The 16,145-nt window shown below is 36.2% G+C and overlaps 1 protein-coding gene across 4 annotated transcripts in view; it reads right to left on the reverse strand.

Annotated features, from left to right (window-relative positions):
* Positions 1-16,145, reverse strand: part of LOC150081391 (protein lin-28 homolog) — a 324,578-nt gene that overhangs the window by 94,923 nt on the left and 213,510 nt on the right. The gene's annotated exons all lie outside the window — the stretch shown is intronic.

Raw genomic sequence — 16,145 nt, forward strand, 5'->3', positions numbered from 1 at the left:
AACACTTGAATGGAAGGTGTGCATTATATTGACAAATTAATGACAAAATTATTTACAGATTTTGCATAACTTCTTTACAGTTAAATCTTAATAAATAATAGTTTTATTTTTCTTTGCTTGTTATGTGATGATCCTTCAGTTTTGAGTTGTATAGCATTTCCCTCTCCTGTACTAATACGGCGCATATTTTGTCAGCAATCCATATAAACAAAATGAAAGTACAATTCTGACGGTATGCTATACTGTCTAAGGTTGGCCATAAAAAGGGTACAGGCTGTATTCCCTCAGACATGCAGCAAAGACGCATTTAGACACACGTCTCATGCATGTCATCGACGTGCATCGTTCAGTAAATGACAAATGATCGTTCATGACTAAGGCTGTTTAATGGTGTCTTACTTTTTCTTGACTAACCTGTTTTAGTAGGGGGTTTCAGGTAGGAGCTATAGTAGATTTGTAGATTTTTACGGATATATGACGGTTAAAGCCTAATGACTCTCTGAACGCTGCTTCACTCCCGCCCTTTAACTGTTTAGCCCTTCCCCCTCACCATAGCAAATCCTGGGACTGCCACTGCTATACCTAACACTTTGTATAACTTGAATGCACTTGGAATTTACTCTGATAGATTTTGTGAGGATAGAAAGTACAGAAACAAAATCCTGGGGAATACCTATGCTAAGGTACAGTTTTAACTAAATGTTTCTGCGTGATTAATGATTGCATGTCAGCCTGACATGATAAAATTATGGCTCTGTTCGGATGCACTTAATAGTATCGTACAAGATAAACGTATGTGCTCACACGTTTATCTTACGTAATTTTACGTAAGATAAACGTAAGATAAAATTTTAAGTATAGGTCGAAGACCTATACTTAAAATTTTGCGAAACAACGGTATTATGTGTTAATCAAGACTAACTCCAGAGTACTTATATTCTGATATATATACTGTATTGCATAAAAACATAAATAATATTGTTTCATTCGCTTATAGAAAATTAGGATTTATAAAGAAATTCTCAACTTCTCTACACAGTTCAAGTTTAAATAAAAATTTATATATCGCGCTAATTCTACCTGTATTAGAATTTTTTTTGTTTCATTTGGTGTTTACACTCCTCTTATTTAACAAATAAGACTGAAAAAAATTCAAATTAATAAATATCATTCTTAGCCACAAAATATAATACGAAACCTTGATATATTAGAAGATATTCAAGGATTTATTTAAAAATAATGCGTGATAATTTTTCATAATTATTATCTACTTATTTCATTTTTTAAATCAGTTTCAATATTAGTTGGAAGATGTGTGTGCTACGTGGTCGGTCATCTTCTGGGAATGAATTAATTAAGCAAAACTAATATACCACATGAAAGACTCAAAGAAAATGTTACAATTACATTGGAAACGAAACACTTCGGTAGGCAATTCGAAATCATTGTTTCTCGTCCGATCTACAGGGTGGGTTAGAATAATAGGTTTATTTGGGTTAATTCCAAGGATTATTAAAATATAATTATAAAAATTATTATAAAATTATTTATATATCCAATTACAAAAATGATATTAATATAATTATCTGGATAGGGAATGATACTTACTTTTCATTTAAACATAACCAAGACAGATAACTGATGATTATATTACCCTTCTGGAGGGTGGAGGAGGAGTCAACGTTAGAAACTAACACAAGCTGAGTTAAACTATAGTAATGATAGATTACTAAGAAAAGAAACCCTTAATAACATCCTAAGGAAATTTAAGAGAAATACTATAAGTGCAAGTCGGAAAAACCACGAGGAAGGCCGTTGGAGAGGCTCCTGGATGGAAGAGACTTGAAATATGCAGTTCCTGTATTTTAAAGACTCTTCCATCTAGGAGCCGCTCCACCAGGAAATTCGCTTAATTAATTAAATTAATTAAGCGAATTTCCATGTATCACACATAACAAAATTAATTCTAAACTGTGTTACCTACCGACGTGGTCAAGTGGGAGTAAGTAGTACATGTGTTTCAGTTGACTATGGTTCTAGCCCACTGACCGTTAAATATGGTAATGTTTTTATTGTAAACTCTTCTGACCTTGTGTGAACGTCCCGGAGTATAAACGAAAATGTATTTATTTATGCAAGCCTACACAACAAGGAAGCCTATTTACAATGTAGGAGCTGGTTGAAACATGTTAATCGATTATGGAGAATAAGTTCAGGGAAAAATGCCACAAAATGTCAAGTTTAAAAGTCTGTAAGCGTGCAACGCTTAATCTGATTAAGCTTTACTGAATTACCCAATTGAGAACGTAGCAATTTTGCTACGTGTACCAAAATATTAAGTAGAATTTACACGGGTAGCTCCAGCTAGTCTAGGATTAATAGTTGTTTCTTAGTTATCGGTCTCGAACTCTTGTAAACGACATAGGCAGTGACTGAAACCTATGAAAATATGCTCTTGGAAGCAACAAAAAAAAAAAAAAACCCAAAAAACTACTAATGGCAATAAAAAAGGAGGAGGGATTATTAACTATCATATCACGCTATAACCACTTATAGGGCTGTTATGACAGAAACAGTAAACAGCATAGATGTTCTCGAAATGTTAAAATAATTCGAAGTGATGCAAGTAAGGGTCGTCTTCTTTTTTCTTGCAAGTGACAGAACCACAGGACTGATTAGAATATTAGAATCTATGGACTTGATATGAAGAACGGATTGACTATTATCAGTGGCACAAATCGCAATGCGTGTGGTTATTTGGAATCGAGACATATTCTGAGGTCGTTATCAGATAATGTAGGGGTTATAAGAATAAAAAAACAGACGAAAATTATCAGAATTTGAATAAATGGGTTAAGCTCTTGAAATATCAGATATAAAGTGGTTGATGAACCTGTATCACTATACAACATCGAAAATAACACGATTACAAACATATTGCAGAATAACGTGTTTAAAAGATATTGGCTAATGAATTAGATGGAATGAATAATACTGAAAATTGATACCAGGGATGAAAATTTTGGTAAGAGGTGATTATAGTAACAGAGAGAACAATAGACACGAAAAAATAGGAAGAAAGTTGTGAAAGGTAAAAGCAAAGAAAAATTTGCAAAAATTTCTTTGCTTTCACCTTAAAATTTTCATAAAAATGTGTGATTATACGCAATGGAGAAAGCAAATTGAATAACAACGAATAAGAGAGAGAGAGAGAGAAAATAAAATTATTATGAGTTTCTAGAATTTGGTTATTCTAAGAGATTGCTACCTTTCGTTGTTTTTTATTTTGCGTTGAGTATTATAATAAAAAGAAATGCTATGGCAGCTAAAGTCATTCGTTAACTGCCTCTTCTTGTCTTATTCAGTATACTTTTCACCATTATAATTGGGGTACCGAATGCTTACATAAGCAACGCGTTCCTTAGTCCAATAGTTTGTTGATTACAAGGGGTGGAATTATCACGTGAATACGTCACTGGATACCTAGTGAATGACCTGGACTCGCATACAGAAATTCTCTCTACTACAGGAGTAAATACGAGAATATGCACGTGTGTCATCATCAAACTAGAAGAATCGAGCATAGCAGTCAGATCAACGTCTCTGATTCAGTAGTGTCTTAGAGCAGGCGATTAGAAGAAAGAAAAAAACTTCATACTGTGGTTTCTTATTCTGAATTTGCAATGATACGAGTTAATGCACCAAACAAATTTAAGATTTACACCAATGGTGATATCATTCGTCGTGTGGAAATTGAAGATGCAATTCTTGAAAAGCTACTAGAATGGACTGTTTCATAGGGTGAAGCAATGTTCTAATTTTATACCCTACAGAAAAGTCAAAGTTCTGCTATTATGTCGTTCAATAAGAATCAATAATATGCTCCTGAAAAAAATTAACTAATGTAAGTCTCTATCGAAATTACACAGTATTTCTAAAATCGCCATTTTTAATAAGATGCACTTTACTCTTTTCCTACTGTAAAAATTTTTCTTGAAAGAATTGTTGATATCGAAGTTAAAAAAAAAAAAAAAAAGCTAAAAGTATTTAAGAAAAGGGAGTAAACTTTATAAAAGTTTTGATACAAAAGGGATTTAAACGTTTTAAAACTTTAAAATATTCTTATTAGTCATTTTTCCAGTTCTTTATACAATAATAAGGTTCAATTAGTAATAATCATAACTTCTTTAAGATTACTAGTAAGCTCAGTAGTAAATACGAACATCTTAGTAGAGAAGTTATAACCGCTTCTTTAATTCGCGTGCTATAAATCCAATATATTAAATTTTATTAACACAGAAGAAAACACCATTTAATAACGTGGGCTACGTGTATAACCGGAATTAACTGATTTAGGAAATTTTGATGCATTGTTTTTAAAATCTGGCTACACGTATCACTTCACCTCTGCTTAGAACGAACTGCTCTATCTGTAATGCTGTTCGGCAAAATTTGCACGAAGCGAAGGAAGGAATGAAGTATCTGTGGACAAAAACAAATAAAGGCGAGGCCATAGAAAAGCCAAAATGTTATTGGCTAACACTTTACCACTTATTTTCTCTTTTTAAATTTAAACAGTAGCTGATTTTACGAAGAAGTTTGCACAAGCCTCCCAAGGTTTGTACGTACAGTATAAGTTGCATCAGTATCGATCACTGGATTGGGTTTTCATCACAAGCATAGTAACCACATGCCGATTCTATAACTGTTGGGAAGGAAAAATAAAAACACAAACAAGGATATCGAGATAAAGGAGATCGTGTGATCGCGATTACGTCACTTGGGTTTCGGAAATTTCTTGGAGCGCGTTTTAAAATTGTTGTATTATTTTACAGTTTTATTTATCTATTTGGATACATTGAATTTACTTGTAACAGTAATGAGAGAGGTATCTTAGGCGACACAAAAACCAGGGGACACAAATATAAATGCTACGACTGGATCTCATGAAGTTTACCTTTGGACAGTATGTTGTAGATAATTGGAATGAAGTGCTTTCCACTGTAGCCGAGGCGGGGAGTTTAGTAATATTCAACGCGGACCATATCAGTGAACATGCACTTAAACTTTGCAGGCCCATGGTAACAAAAGGCTTTTTTGCGTATCCTGGGACTGAAAATTGTATGTAGTCCTCCTTTGTCTTAAGCTTTTATTTTTTTAATATTGTTAATTTTTAATCCATTGAAGAAGACTTGCGAAGGGAGAGGAGGGGTTAGAAAGTGTGGTATCCCAAAAGTTTAAATTTAAATATTATTTATCTATAATCAGATTTACTAAACGCATTTTAACCAACGCAGTGGTATTTCCTTTGCCAGTTAGTTTGAAAATATTCATTAGGATCGCAATGTTCACTAAGCAAGTTTTCGTCGATTTACAATCATGTGGTGCCTTGTAGTCCAATCAGAAGTTCGTTTGTTCACTCTTATTCTAACGGCTGTAGGACCGGTACGCGTATATACTTCATGCCACCCGTATGATTACGCTCTACACCCCATGAGAACGCAAGCCGGAAAGTCATTGTAAAACATATAAAAATTAATAATGCATTAAAACAAATTAAAATTAAAAAATTGTTCAGTTTGTACTCTGGTACTACCACATAGATCAGAGGAGCATGCAACTAACCACTTTGACAAGAATGTAATCATTAATCGTGTTTAGCAATCGCGTGGATTCGAACTACAGTGTGCTATGTGCTACTACACTCTCCTCCCCCGCTGACCACTTCGCAAAGTCAGCAAGTCCAAAATGATAAATTAAAAAACAGAAAAGCTTAAACTTCGGCTAATGTGTAGCCGAAATGCTACCTAGTGGCCTGGTGTCACCCCAACAGATGATTATTGATAATTTAATCGATGACAGTTTCTGTGCTCTGTTCAAGATAACTTCTCACCAACCGTTTCCTCTGTTACTTAACAATATAACATAAATTTTTGTAATGTAAAACTATTCATTGGTGGATATTTGATATATCAAAAATTATTAAATAATGAGAAAGGGCGCCTCCGTAGCCAGGTGGGCAGGAGCAGTAGTGCATAGCAATCGCTTCTTGATTAGACCGGGGTTCGAGCTCATACCCACCAAATACGGAGGATGCGGCAGGTCAGGAAATGACCACCGCATATTCCCAACCCGGATAAAGGGTGAGGGTTGGCGTCAGGAAGGGCATCCGGCCGTAAAAATTGCATGCCAAAACAATAAAAAGGCTGACCCCATATAATAATGGAAAAAAGGCGAGGACAAAAAAAAATAAATAAATAATGAAAAAGCCGATTATTGATATTACATATTTTGTGATATCAATAATGGCATTTCTATTGACTTCTTAAGTCAAAGGTGATATTCCTAGAAATCTTATGATTAAAGTGGAACATTGAGCAAATTAGGCATTCGAAGAAAACAGTTTTTGAAAAGAAGGACGTGAGGAGGGGACCGTGTCAGTCATGTTAAAGTAGATAAAGACTGTTTTGTATTGAGCACCTCTTTTCTTCTCTTGGATATCGTGAAGATTTTAAAAGAACACACACACAGAAAAAAAAAAAGTGATTGCAAATCATTAACAGATTAAATTAAATGGTGTATTTTTCTTGTTTGTCAGTATTTTTGAAATTGTCCAGATATGTAGTTTTGTGATAGCTGCAGAGGACATCTACTTAGCGGAAAGCAGGAATAACATCCATTAAATTGTCGACTGGATCACTCATATAAAAAGAATCAGAGTAGAATAGCCTACAGCAATAGTGTTGCTTATTTCTGCTTCACGAAGTGTGTTGGGGCAAGGGGGGCGGAGCTCGACAAGAACGCTACAAGTCGCATCAATGGAACAAAATACGAAATAAGGCAGACAAAGCCTCAAGTCTCAGATATATTTCAACAACAAAGTAATAACACTGGAAAGCAATATAAGATATATATAAGGAAAACTAGAGAAGTCACCCAGATAATCGAATTGCCTTCTGCAAGGGAGGGGGAAACAAGAAAATAGCGAAGAAAAAATCGACAACAGCATAGAGTGTCAGACTTCATACACAATCCGAAAAAAAAACGAAAAAACTATCTATAAGTAAGAGAGGCGAGAGATCATGTTCTTGAAGAAAATAGTCGCTAATAATAAGGAAGAAATTTGAGGAAGGGAATGCTTACTTGCTCGTGCAATCTGACGCCAAATAAGATCAATACTTAAAGACAAGTGGGATGGTTGTTAAGCTATTTCTCTTTTTCTCTCTCATCTGTCTACCTGTTTGTATCTTTTCATTAAGTATTTCTTTTTAGTATGTAAATTAATATCTATATATAACTTTCTTCTGTTGTCTAGAATCTTTTAATTATTGAAATGAAACTTTAAAACGTCAAACAAGTTACCGACTACTTGTGTTATAGCCATATTAACTTAATCAGCAATAACATAGATAAATTCGATTTTCATTTTTTAGGATTCTTTTTAAGAGGCTTCAACAAATAAAATTTGGAACCAAAGCTACTTTTGCTTTTTCTCTGGCATTTCATTTCCATCTAGATTCATTGATCTCTTCATATTGATCCGGTCCCATAATTTAAGAGTCGAGTAAGTTTTCTTATTCCTCATAAGCTGTATCAGTTATAAGACCAATCAGTTTTCGCAGAAATAATTAATGTGAAAAAAACCGATGCTGAAAGAGGTGACCGTGGAATGTTCAAGATCGTGAAGAAATTTTACTGCTTCTATAACGCCCTAAATGAGTCGGTAATCTATATTTCTAACTGCTGTGAATTGCTCTTTGTTCATTTTAGATAACTATTGGAGCAGAAAATATCTTTAGAATCGAACCTAATCGACATTTTCTCTTTCACTGACATGTGACAAACGACTTACAAGGAATACGCGTGCACTAGCATTGAAGAGGAAATAACTGAGGGAGGGGTAGGGGAGGGGATAGAAGGAGGGAGGTTGCTCAGAAAAGAAAAGAAGCAAAAACCTTCAACATTGTCCTAAAGAACGAGCACACGGCGCGAGCCAGCTCAGCATGAAGCAAATACAGCGAAGTAAAGGTGGGTGTGGTTTAAATTTCTGTGGACAAAGCATAAACGAAAGGCGAGGACTGCAGAAAAGGGCCGAAGTTTTATTGGCTTCTATTTACTTTAGTGCTAGCCATGTTGTTACTGGTGTGTCGAGGGCTTCAGTCAATAGCCCGCCATCTCAAACTTCGCTGTAGAGCTGTTTTCAGGCGGGCAGGGTCTCCGAGGTTACATTTCTACTTTCATGTAAGAAATTCTGAAGAAAAATCGATAGCGTCTGGCCGTCAAGAACTCTCTGCGGATCTAGTTCGCCTATAATCCGACATGAACTGGGCGGCTATTGTCTCAGGGTGGTTTTCTTCTTGGCCGACAGAGCGGCGAGATAACGACAAAACTTTCGAAAATCGATGGTTTCTGTAAAAAAGTTGGAGTGAAAAAATTCTTTTCACGTTCGTAGCAATCTACGGCGTGCCAAGTAGAGCGTGAAATGGCTCGTTCATCTCACTCTCCTCAAATTCCTCCCGATCTCTACGGTTATCGCGATGCCTTAACCCCCACATCGCTCAACCTCGCCGTTTGAAAATGGAGCCATTTCCAAGACTACTTAACGACTGCTAGACACTCTCTACTGCCTGTTCTACACATAAATCCAGGATCGTCTGATTAAAGGCGTAATAAGCCGAGAAAGTAGAGGCCCGTCTAGATATGGCCAATATCCACACGAGGGAAGTTTTACAATAAGTGCCTTTGCCCAATACAATAAAGCATAGCCGCACGTGTCAAAATTTTATTGGACTGTGGACTTTCCAATAAAAACTAGACGCCATTTTATATTGCCAAATGGTTTGTTATGTGGGCAGTGAAAAGAAGGAGCTATTTTTCGTTATTTCTGCCAGCTTAGGTGAAGCGTGCAATGAACTTTAAGATGAAGAAACGATTTTTTTAGGAAATATTGGAAATATTGCAGAGAGAGAGAGAGAGAGAGAGAGAGAGAGAGAGAGAGAGAGAGAGAGAATGTTATAAAATATTTAATTTTGAGAGTTTTTGTTATCTTTACATTTTTATATACAAGGTCAATAAATACAATTTCACAAAGCTTGCGTTTTCAGAGTGTTGAAAATGGCAACATGTACAACCGATTTTTAATAGTTTCATTCATAAACGGAGACTTATAACCTCTTTGATAGCAAAGAGATGTACTTTTGATGGAAACAGACGCAGTGTATATTTTTTTGTACAGTTTCCGGCACAAAGTCCCCACTAGGCTCTTCTCGTTAATGACAATGTGTTACGCCTTCCACACGCGTTTCGATACAAGTTGTATATGATGGCCTAGATGGCGATGAAGAGGAAGAAGTTGCATGTGTATTGTCTTTCCTATCTGTGTAGAAGTACCAGTACTCTTCTTAGATATGTGTATGATTAGATGTGAGAGATCCACAGGTCCAGATCTGATTATTTTCCTCTTTACGGGTTATACATGCATTTCGGAATCTCGAAGCGAAAAAAAAAGACGTCTAGATGGATTATTTTGAAATATTTTTCAGTTCGACAGACTGACTGATAGATGGAAGATGAAAAAGGTATTTCTAATACAGTTTGGTCAGAAAAATGAATAACAAAGGTTTTTGTTTTGTCTTTTACGAATTCTCATTTAATACATATATCAAATATAAGAGCAAATCGTTTCTATACTTATCATTATCAAATCTGTTTTCTTTGAGTTGTCAGTTATAAGTTGGTGATAATTCTCGTTCCAGGGAATCAGAACGAATTGCTTTTGCCACTATGAAACTGCGGTTAACAAACACGTATGTGTGCGTGTTCTAAGTGATGATATTAATCTAGCTTTTTGCTGTACAATTCACTTGTAACATATCTTAAGCCCGCGTGAGTAGCACAGTTGGTAGGATGGCGGTCCTCCTCACACCGGGTGGAAAACACCTGAGTTCGAAACCCGTCGATGACGGGAGGAACTTTTATGGGTATTTTTCACAATGTGACTGAGTTAGTCGGTCTCAGGCAAGGGTAGCATGGTTTCCCCCCTCCAGTAAACAGATCAATGCGGTTTACAGACAATATATATGGAGCAACATGGCCTTAGTTGCCGATGCTCCTAAAACCCAACAGCAACGTATTGTGAATAAAAGAGATCACTTCGCGATTTATTCGCAGAGACTAATTAGGGATAGTCATCAAAATAACCCATTTCATTACGATTTCTATGTGAGCGATGAGAAAAATAGTACTCAGTAATAACTGTTACATAACCTGAAAGGTATATTAGAACGTTTATTTTCCTTCAGCTTTTTTTTCTTTGTTTAATTAATACTGCAGATGTGTGTTCTTTTATGTCTAGCTTTACCATTCAAATTAAAGAATTCGTGCAGAAAAAAAAATTACATATTCGAAACCTTTGGACTCCTGACTAGCCTTCCGGAGATACGCAATTAGGTTCCTGCTAGCGAAAGTTCGTTTTCATTAGAGACAAATCTTTTATTTTCTTCGATGAAAGAAACTTTCTTTCTACCTCATCTGCCAAGTAATTCCTTAAATGCACCAGCGTTCTCGTATGTCAAAGGCCTGAAGAAATGGACAAAGATGTCGTTGCTATGGAAACAAAGGTCGGTTTCACGTTATGCCCACGTGTATTTCATGGCAAGCACAAGCAGAGAAGGAAGCGGAAAGACTAAACGTTACGGAATGATGTGAACTGCAATTTTTCGTAGCGAAACCAGCGCGAATCGCGAAAACAGAGAAATATTTCTTAACATCGTGATATCCTTAAAAAAATACACCAGTTTCTTTAGATATCGGTTGGTTGTTTTTGGTCTTATTCAAAGTAAAACCATCACTAATGTCAAGTGTCTCCTATGCACATCAATAGCTAGTCAAAGTAGCTAAGGCTGTGAGACATTAATGAATACTAATATGTCTCGAACTGAGTGTATTCTATGGTCGATTTGCTTGTTTTGCTGAACGAAACAGAATTTGTGGGGGGGGGGCGTGCAACCTACGTCCGCGCCTGGCTAACTCGACTACAATATGAAGAAAAGCTATAAAAATTACTCCAGACTTAATGGGATTGAATCCTGGCCTTTTCCTGTTCAAGGACAGCGATCGATACATAGCAAATTTTTAAATATGGATACCTATTTGAATATGCTATTCGAAAAAAGCGAGAGAAAAAAAAAGGCAGATAGAATGATAAAAAGATAGTATATAGCGTGACTGATTCAGAATTTCCTTCAGTCAAATCGGAATTGATTCAAATCCTAAGTAGCTTCACATTAAAAAAGAATTCAAGCTTTATGGTAAGTGTTTTGGTATTGATTGGTAACTGTGACACATTTCCCATTTGGCACACTCCATTTTTCACCAGATAGCACAAATTTTCAATTTTATTAACAAATATTGTGCCAATAACACAATTTAGCCTATTTTAATATAAGCAAATGCAGTAGTTTGTCAAAAAAACTACAAAAGTATGCCTCTTGTCAAGAAAATCCGATTAGCTCTATCTTGATTTCAGACCCATATTAAGAGAAATCTGACCTATTGTATATTATGCCACTCCAAGGAAAACATTTTATTAATAGGGACACAATTTGTGTCCTTGTGAATACAGTACTCTTCCGATTATTTGGGGTGGTTAGGAAACAAATGTATCCAAATAATAAGCAGAATTAAATGAAAACTCATAAACGTGACAAGAACGTAAATTTATTTACACGGATGGATATATACTGTATGTGAAAACATGACATAAAATTTAATATATACATATTAATTTTTTAAAACGGAAAAATATGTGGTTTGCTTTCCTGCGAGTGGTGGCACCTAAATTTTGAAGCATCATCTTGTCAGCGATAGCGACGTGCTAAAGTGTTACGTTTAAAGCGTTAAACTTAATATTTTATCACAGTTTTCATGTTTATTCCGGATTCTATTTGTCTGATTTTAGTGAAATTTGGTTTGCCGGGACAAATATTTTTAACAAGTCCAAATATAAAATTTCATGAAAATCTGTCCAATGGAAGTCTTTCTGTTACATGCGGACGGACGGAGGACATGGTGAAGCAATAGTCGCTTAGAATTAGAATTTCAGTAATCTTTCAGTTTTACTGAAATATATCTAGAGTGAGCTATTCGGCAGAAAGCAAAGGTAGTGATGAGGTTTTTGAAAATTCAAGGGTCTTGTCTAAAAGAACGTTACAAAATGCAACAAACGACACCTTATTTAGACTGATTTAGACTTCCTCGGGCCGTGGACACAGTTAAGCCATAATTCAGATAATAGAGGGTCTACTACTGTATTCAAATTAAATTACTTTTCAGTAATATATTAATTTTAAGCGATGTCAAATAAACAGCATCTCTCTCTCTCTCTCTCTCTCTCTCACACACGCACACACACACACACACACACACACACACCGTTCATATATCAGCAGCTGTCTCGACATTTTAATAATAACTGCTTAACAGAACATTAATTTTATAAATAAATTGCTCTTGATATAGCTCTCTCATGCAATTCCTAGTCCAGTGCCTCTCTCTCTCTTGCTCTCATGGTATCAAATTATGCTTGAACTAGGGACTCATAAATTCAGACTGAGGGGAAAAATTATACAGTTAATTGTGGGAAGATTTCATTTAGCCAGCGAGTTGTTAATGATGGGAATAAGTTGCTTCCATGGATGGTCAAAGACGAACGGTTTGGGGAAATGCAAGGGCCTGTTGTATCGGTATCTACGGAAAGAGTAAAACACATATGGTTGTTTTTTTTTTTTTTTTGGCTGGTGTTGTAAAGGCCTCTGGCTTCCTTGCGCTATATGCTGCTTACTAGTACTAATACTCTCAGTCAATTAGTAATACTCTCAAAAGATTTAAAATTTATAGAGTATCTGTTTTAAATCTTTTGATTGAGAAGAATAATTTTAAAAAATAGAGAAAGAGGGATCGGTACATCATTATTATTATTATATATAGCTTATACTGATATATAGAGACAAAAGTGCCTGGATATATGAATAGTTAACGATATATTCTTTCAAGTGTTTGAAGTTCCTCATATGAAGGACATATTTGCTGTGCATTCTACAAGATCGATATTTTAGATCGGTGGGTATGTAGACACTGAGAGAGGCTGGCTTAGATACAGAGGCGGAGTTTGTAGCCCCACCTTTACTGGCTCTTCCGTTGCCATGGTAATTCAACATGGTTGTCTGGAGAAAACTGCAACTTAAGCTCCGTGATGGACGAGGTTTTATGTTATTTGGGCAATTAACGCAACAACGAAAAAGTTAAGGGAGTTGGTGGGGCGGGGGGAAGACAATATGCTGTTTCCCGTAAGGAAAGAAAGAGGATTTTTTCCTGGCTTACAATTAACACTGATTCGGACACGCGCGATGTGCAGTACCTGTACGTGCCCAGTCACCATGTTCAGCAGGTGGCTAATGCCGAAATCACGTACACTCTGCCCTCGAGATAAGAACAGTGGTTGGAGTTGATCGGAAAAGATCCTCTTGGTGTATGCTAGGGCGCACTCCATCCCTGTACTGTCACGGTTTGCTAGAAGAAGGCCGAGTAAGAGGCTCTGTCGTCACCCGAGATTGTGAGAAGGACAACACTCCCCATCTTACAAATGGCGGGGCGGTTGGTAACGGATGAATGGACATATCACGGTTGAACAACAGTCCGGAACTTCAAACTTAGCAATTAGACGGACGGTTGTTTCGAGGGATTTTGCTATTTGTAAGAGGTAAAGAGAATCATAGGGAGGTTTTAATTCACGAAAATATTTGTTCAAATGGGTCAAGATGCTTCATAACCAATATACGTGTGTATATTGGTTATGAAGTGTATATGTATACCAATATACTCACACATACACATAGACAGTCCTTTAACATATGATGGGATGCCTCACACCTGGGAAAATAGTTAATTCTCGAGGGTCAGATAAAAAGAATATAAAAAGCATGTATATTCAGTGACAGGTGGGGGAACAGAATCTGTAAAGAAAAATGACCATAGTTGTCACTTAGTGAACATGTACAGTCTTCAGAGAGAGGAAAGAGTGCGGCACTCAGAATCAACTGTTGGAAACATCGTGCGCTGATGAAAGACAGAAGATAACCCGGCCATTCATCCCAACCCAGCAAGCCAGGCAGACCACCATTAATGACACCCAGTGTATGTCGACAGTTGAAACAGATAGTGAGGTGACTCGAGAGACAGTTGACAGAACTAGGATGTGTAGGATCAACAACCGTTAGAAAAACGCTTCGTAGAATGGGTTCCATCAGAAAAATATTTCTGGTAGAATCATGGTACCCCACCCACTATAATGGGTTACCAGGGGCGCGCATCTGGTCGTAAGCCGAAGTTGTCTCCTAAAAATGCATGTCGCTGCTTGTCCTGGTGCAGAGAACAGAAGCAATAGACATTACAGCAGCGACAGAAAGCAACGTGGAGTGATGAATCAAGCCATACAGTTAAGGCATCAGACGGGGGTCACCTGGTTGTGGCATATGCCCAAAGAACGAATTTACCTAGATTGTATTGTATCAATAATGAAGTATGTTATAGGCCTATTTTAGGGCTTGGACTTGGTCCTTGTTTGTAATCGATGCGGCTGCAGCATAATATTCTGAAAATTGTGCCTTACCTTCATTGTGGCAATTCTTTGGAGAAGGACCGTATTTGTATCAGATTGATGTCTTTCTCCCCGTGTTCACAAAGCACGGTCAGTATAAAAATTCAGTGGGTTTGGGGCCATAATCGGTGTTAAAGTTTTATTTTTTATAACTCGATAATTTTTCATTTAGCGTCCAAATATATATTAGAGATAGTGTATATATACGTATAATGATTACTTTTTACTTTAAAGGTATAATGATTACTTTTTACTTTAAAGGTATAATGATTACTTTATACAGTATAAAGGTTAATCGTCATAATACTAAGCAGCCTATAAAGCGCTCTGAAAATAACATTAATACCTGTTTATTGCAGATTTAGTTTCTAAAGTCACCTGCGGTACAATTCCTCCAGCCCCTTTTCTCATCCTCTGTTGTAATAATTGGAACTGATTAAGAAATGCTGAGAAGACAGCTTCTACGACACAAAAACTAAGCCTTGAACGTGCCCCGTTAAGTAACTTGGGAGGACTTTGTTAGAATTTGATGGTGAATAGAGTACTAATTAAGTTCCAACAGGGGTCTGCACGGAAGCGCTTACAGAACACTCACCACCAGCTAATTAGATTTTTTAAAAGACGTTCTAAGAACTTTGTCCGAAGATCAAGAAAGCGACCAGCAATTGCGAGGGGTAATGGTTGTGGTTGTAAGTTTTTTTTTTTTTTTTTTTTGTTATATCAAGAGCTTCTGTGGAGGCTAAATATTATTTGTCAGAATTGGATTAAGATACTTTTTAAAGATAAAATTAATTGTTCAGTTGTTCATAGTTCCTGAAAACAATGAGGAGCTTAGTTTCCTACTACTTTATAATGGAAATCAGTCGTCAGAGCTAAATAGTAAGTTTGTTGATGAGTTTATATACACCTCCTGATTACCTGGATTATCGAACATTATCTCTCTCTCTCTCTCTCTTCCTCTGCGTGTGTGTGTGTGTGTGTGTGTGTGTGTGTGTGTGTGTGTGTGTGTTAGATACAGGCGAGAGGGAAATCGTGGTGGTAAAGACATGCATTTGTAAAATCAGTGATTCACCCAAAGAGTTGAAATATTAAGTAAGAATATAAAATATTACCACACGTACATAGCCATGAGCAAAATAACTTTGTTATAAAATACATCGATCTCATATTGCGAAGCACCATGTACCCTAAATCGCCTCCGTATTACATTTCCACTTCAAATAAAAAGTGTTGCTCCATGAGGAAAAGTATTTTGCTTATATAAGCATAGCATCTTTACGCGAGTAAGAATAGAAACAATTATTTAGTTTAAGAGGTCTGTACTGCAGTGTTTTAAATCCGTTTCAAAAATAGTATGTTAATTTGATTTAAAAGGCTTCAAATTGGTGACTAAAAACTCTAGCAGTTATTGTGAAGTATCGTAGGCAATAATTCACAGTAAATGTTTGAAGTTTTACTTTCAAGTTAAAGGTTAAAAGAACTTACTGTA

This window comes from Mastigoproctus giganteus, chromosome 8 (genome assembly GCF_048544385.1).
Source record: "Mastigoproctus giganteus isolate SK-2022 chromosome 8, ASM4854438v1, whole genome shotgun sequence".
Lineage (NCBI taxonomy): Eukaryota > Metazoa > Arthropoda > Arachnida > Uropygi > Thelyphonidae > Mastigoproctus > Mastigoproctus giganteus.